Genomic DNA, 5,506 nt, shown 5'->3' on the forward strand with positions numbered 1-5,506 from the left:
AGAGGGCCCTGAATGCCTGTTTCTGTCACCCCAGCTCCTGTGCTTTATTCTGTCAGTTCTGCAGTATGTCTGCCCAGGCCTTGGTGACCATCACACTACTTCTGCCTCTGCTCTAGCTCCAAAGTCATGTGCTGTGCCCTGACTTCAGACTCCTGTCTTCTGAAGTAAATCAATGCTCTTGGATCCCCAGCCTAATCAGCCTAATCAATATGACAGCAACAGTGATAGTCCTTGTTACATGTCCTCTTCTGAATCCAGCTTGAATTTCTGGCATCTCTCTGCTGATGTACTGCTGAATCATTTATAATTAATTTTATATGCTTTATGAAATTAAAATTTTACTTTCATATAACATTAATGATATTGTTCAAAGTTTCTGCATTCAGTTGGATCCCCTTTCTTTGGAATGAGCACAAATATGAATCTCTTCCAATTGGTTGGCTATCTATCTATCTTCTAAATTTCTTGTCATAACTAATGGAGTGCCTCCAGTGCTGCATCAGTTTGTAGAAACAGTTCAAAATATCTTCTGTCAATCCCTGGAGGCTTGTTTTTCATCAATGGCTTCAGCACAGCTTGAATCATTGATTATTGAAATGACTGAATGCAGATCAATTATTTTTGGTACAGTGACTCTGTATATTCCATTCATCTTCTTTTGATGCTTTCTGCATCATTCAATATTTGCCTATGGAGTCCTTCTGTAATACAAATGCAATCTTGCTTTTTGTTGTTGTTGTTTTTGCTTTATTAGTTCTTTTAGCTTAAGAATGGCTGAGTGTGTTTTTGTTTTGGTTTACCAGGCCTTCACACATTTCATTATAATATGTTGTCTTCTTATTCTACCCTTGGAAATTTTATGTTCAGGTTCTTTACTTCCTTGTTTCTTACAGTTGCTTTAGTTTCTTTACTGTCAAGAGCAAGTTTTGCTCTTTTCTTTCTTTCCTGTCTTTTTATGACCTTTTTATTTCTTCATGTATGATGTTATGTCCTTGTATAACTCCTCTGATCCTTGGTCATTAGTGTTAATGTGTCACCTCTGTTCTTGACATGGTCTTTAAATTCAGGTGGGATATACTCAAAGTTGTGTTTTGAATTCGGCTTTAACCTGAATTTGCCTATGAGCAGTTGATAGCTTGTTCCACAGTCAGTCCTTTACATCGTTTTGCCTGTTAATATTGAGCTTCTCGATCGTCTCTTCCCACAGATGTAGTTAATTTGATTTCTGTGCATTTAATTAGATGAGTTCACGTGTATAGTTTCCACTTATGTTGTTGAAAAATGTTATTTGCAATGAATAAGACATTGGTTTTGCAACATTTTATCATATGATCTCCAGCATCGTTCCTGTCTCCTAGGACATATTTTACAACTATTGATCCTTTTTTCCCCCAACATTCACACTCCATGACATGCACATGTGATAAATTTCATGCTGAAGAAGTTGGTGACATTCTTCAGTTTCTTAATCACTGGTTTTAGTTTTTGGTATATAAATTTGAGTAATAATGATACTAATTGGCCTTGCTTGTTTTATTGTTGTTAAGTGCCAAAGAGTCAGTTCTGTCTTATAGTAACCCTTTATGGTGTTTCAAAGAGCTGCTGGTGGGTTTGAACTGCTGACCTTTCAGTTATCAGTCCAGTGATTATCATATAGTGCCATACCAGGTCTTGGATGTTGTAGTTGTTGTTAAGTTCTGTCAAGTCAGTTCAGACTTGTAGTGACCATTTATAGGTTTTCTGAGGAGCAGCAGGAGCAGCAGGTGAGCTTGAACTGCCAACTTTGCAGTTCAAACTGAACTTGCAGTCCAGTGCTTATCCCACAGCACCACACAAGGACTCCAATTCTTATATGTAGGCATATGGACAATACCTTATCTCAGAGAGCATTGCACTATAAGATAGATCTTAGAATGATCTTTTTGATGATGAATGTGATATCATTCCAGTTCAAAATTTCATTCATAGCATAGTAAAGCTTATGACTGCCTGATTCAAATTGGCCAATACGAGTCCATTTCAGCTCACCGATGCTAAGGACATTGACATTATGTGTTCCATTTCATTTTTGCCACTTCCACTTTTCCTAGAATCATACTTCCTACATTCCACATCTCTAGAGTCCTCATTTGGTATTATAGGATAACCATTGGATTTCTAATGGTAAAGTTGATGGTTCAAACCCACCAGTCACTCCTCTGAAACCCTTGATAGGATTGCTTTGAGTCAGTCAGAACCAACTCAATGATTCTAAAACAATAAACAACAATCTTAATGGAATTATGAGCCCTGGTAGCCTTGTGGATTGTATGTTGAGCTACTAACCTCAAGGTATCCTGTACAATCCACCAGCCACTCCTTGGAAGAAAGATGAGGTATTCTTCCGCCATAAAGATTTACATCCTCAGAAACATGATAAAGGGTCACAAAATACAACTGGGCAGGAACTGTCTCTTCAAGGAACTCACTTGACAGCACACAACAACAAATACGTATGTTCAATATTTTGAGTCCTGGTATGACTTTATAATATAAGTACTGAACTGCTAATTGAAGGGTCAGTGGTTCAAACCCACCAGGTACTCCTCAGAAACCCCATACAGACACAGCTACTGTAAGTTGGAACTGACTCAACAACACTTACCAACAAAAACAACATTCTTAATGGGTGCTTCTTCTTCTCATTTTGAATTGTACTTTATCAGTAAATGATTGTCCTGAACATTTAGTTCTCTTCATATCATGAAAGTTAACTGTACCTTGAGGAGGCAAGTACTTTTCAATCTGAGGAGCTCATCTTCTGGCTGTGCTGCTACTATTGATAATGTTTTAATTGGTGACTCTATGGCATTTAGCAACAACAATAACATCATTTCAGAACTAGTCCACCTCTCCTTCCTAGTCTGTTTTAGTTTGGAATCTTCACTGAAACCTGGCCACCTTGGGTGATTTCTGCTGGTATTTTAAATGCCAGCAGTACAGCTTACAGCATCACAGCAACACACAAGTCACCACAGTATGACAAACTGACAGACAAGAGGTGGTCTTAAGAGATATGCATATCTAAACATGGAATTTGCACTAATTATCATAAAAGGAAATGCTGAGCTCTGGGTAACATAGACTAGCAAAACGAGTATTTAGGAATGGCTTGCCAAGTTTTTAAAGAAGCAATTTAGATAGAACTCTTGTCTATCCCAAACATAAAGTCTATTATATGCTCAAAGGCCATAATTATTTCAAAAATAGACATTTGAGAAAACCAGATAATTAGTCCAGTGCAGCTGGTATAAAACATTACTGGCATAGACATTGGTATCATTTAAAGTTGGCCAAGTATCTTCCAACCAATGCCCCTGAGCAAATCAAACAAATTAAGCACCTATGTATTTTTTTAGAACTTAAACAGTGTACACAGATGACATCTGAGTTTTGCTCCTAAATTTAAAAAAGATCAAATATAAAAAGAGCAATTTAATATTACTGCCTTTTTGTTTACTTTAAATTTACATTATATTTTACTTTGTTATTCAATTCAGATGTATTTATGAAATAACTCATTTTTTCTTTATTAGCCTTTCATTTTTTGTAACATATAATTATTTCAAATTTTCCTTTGTAATTCTTTAAAGTGTCTTATTATTAAACATAATTTAGAGCAAAAGGATCTAAAATGTACTGCTGTTTTTGTTGTTGATAAGTACAGTTGAATTGATTCTTACTCATAGCAACTCTAAATAGGGCTTCTCAGGAGCTTCTGGTGAGTTCAAACTGACAACCTTACATTAGCAGTCTAGTGCTTATCCTACAAGATGGCAGTAGGTCTTGTAAACATATACAATTTAGATAATGCAAATTCATACTTCTACTCACTAGAAAATTTAAGAATTTGAAAAATACATAAGATAGAAAACTTAAACAGAAAAGTCAACATAGAAATCAACTCCTATGTCTTCATTATATCTCTTCTCTCCTAAATTTTGTGATTTATCATCATTCAGCTTACAATTTATTTTATATATAAATTATTAAAATGTTGTTTTGTCAGTTTTTAAATACCACAAATAATGTTTAGTATTTAAAGATCAAAAAAGCCAAACTTCAATGTATCTAAAGATTTCATATTCTTCTTTAACTTTCATTTACTGTAAAATAATATTAATAAATATTAAGAGTAGTAGATGCAGTTAATACCTTTCTCATGGATAGAGAAAAATGATTCATTATTCTATTTATTTTTATGCTTTCAAAAAAACACAATTGAATTCATTTGAAATTAATTTTTTCCCTTTCAACTAGTTTGTTCAGATTTGGTTTACTAGTCTTTTTAAAAGTTCTTAGAACAATAGCTTAGCTCATTAAACTTGAGACATTCTTATTTTTTAAATAAGTAATATATGCATGTATGTGCATATGTATATGTTCAATGACTACTTTTGCTTCAACTCTAACTTTTGATATGGCTTGGAAAAAGTTTACAAGTGTGGCATAATATCTAGACAAAGTGAACCTTCATCATATAGGAAAAAGTAATTGCTAGAGAAAGCCTAGAAAACGGTTCTCAGAATCGCAAATCCCAGGCCAATGTCCCTTCATTTTCTGTTTAAGTATATTACTGGTTGTGTGATTTACACAAATTCAGATCTGTATATTATCCTGGTAGGTGACATATTTTCAATAATATAATGGAAACTTTTGTCGGTATACTGATCTTTACTTTCCAATTTATATCATCTGATATGAATTACTATACTAGTGCCACCACTTCCCAAATTTATGTTGAAGTCCTAACATTTGGTACTGTGAGTTTGACTGTCTTTGGAAATAGGTTTTTTGAAGTTGTTAATTGAGTAAGGTAGGTCATAAATCCCCCTAAGTGGTGTTTTTTTTTAAAAAGGATAAAGACATAGACACCAAGCAGCAAAGGTCACGTGAAGATGTGCATACTTTTCAAGGAATGCATGACAGTTACCAGAAGCTAAAGGAAACAATGAAATATCTGCCTCTTGAGGGCAAGAACATAGCTCTATGATAGTCAGAATCAGACAGCTAGCCTCTAGGCTTGTCAGAGAATATATATTTGTTGTTTCAAGCCACCAACTTCATTAAATTTTGTTAGGATAGCCCAAGGAAAGTAATACATGAACAAAGCTGTACAAGCTGTAAATTAAAAATTAATTGGTACATCTTTTCTGGGTTCTTATGCTATAGGTGATTGTCATATAAACAATATTTTGTTAGACTAATATTTTCATAATAAGCCATTTTGCCTACTGTTATTTGTAGATTTGTGTCTAATAATGTATTAAAGAATTGTATTTTGTATCTGCTCCCATTGGTATTTGATTTTTCTCCTGTGTTTGACTTCTTTAGGGTTAATTAATTTTTGTTCTTATATTATTGCTTTGTCCCTTCCTGATTCATAGTGACATAATGGGCAACAGAATGAAGCATTGCCTCATCCTGCACCATTATCACATTGTTAGTCTTGAGCTCATTGCTTCTA

Source organism: Chrysochloris asiatica, unplaced genomic scaffold, assembly GCF_000296735.1.
Source record: "Chrysochloris asiatica unplaced genomic scaffold, ChrAsi1.0 scaffold00011, whole genome shotgun sequence".
Taxonomy (NCBI): domain Eukaryota; kingdom Metazoa; phylum Chordata; class Mammalia; order Afrosoricida; family Chrysochloridae; genus Chrysochloris; species Chrysochloris asiatica.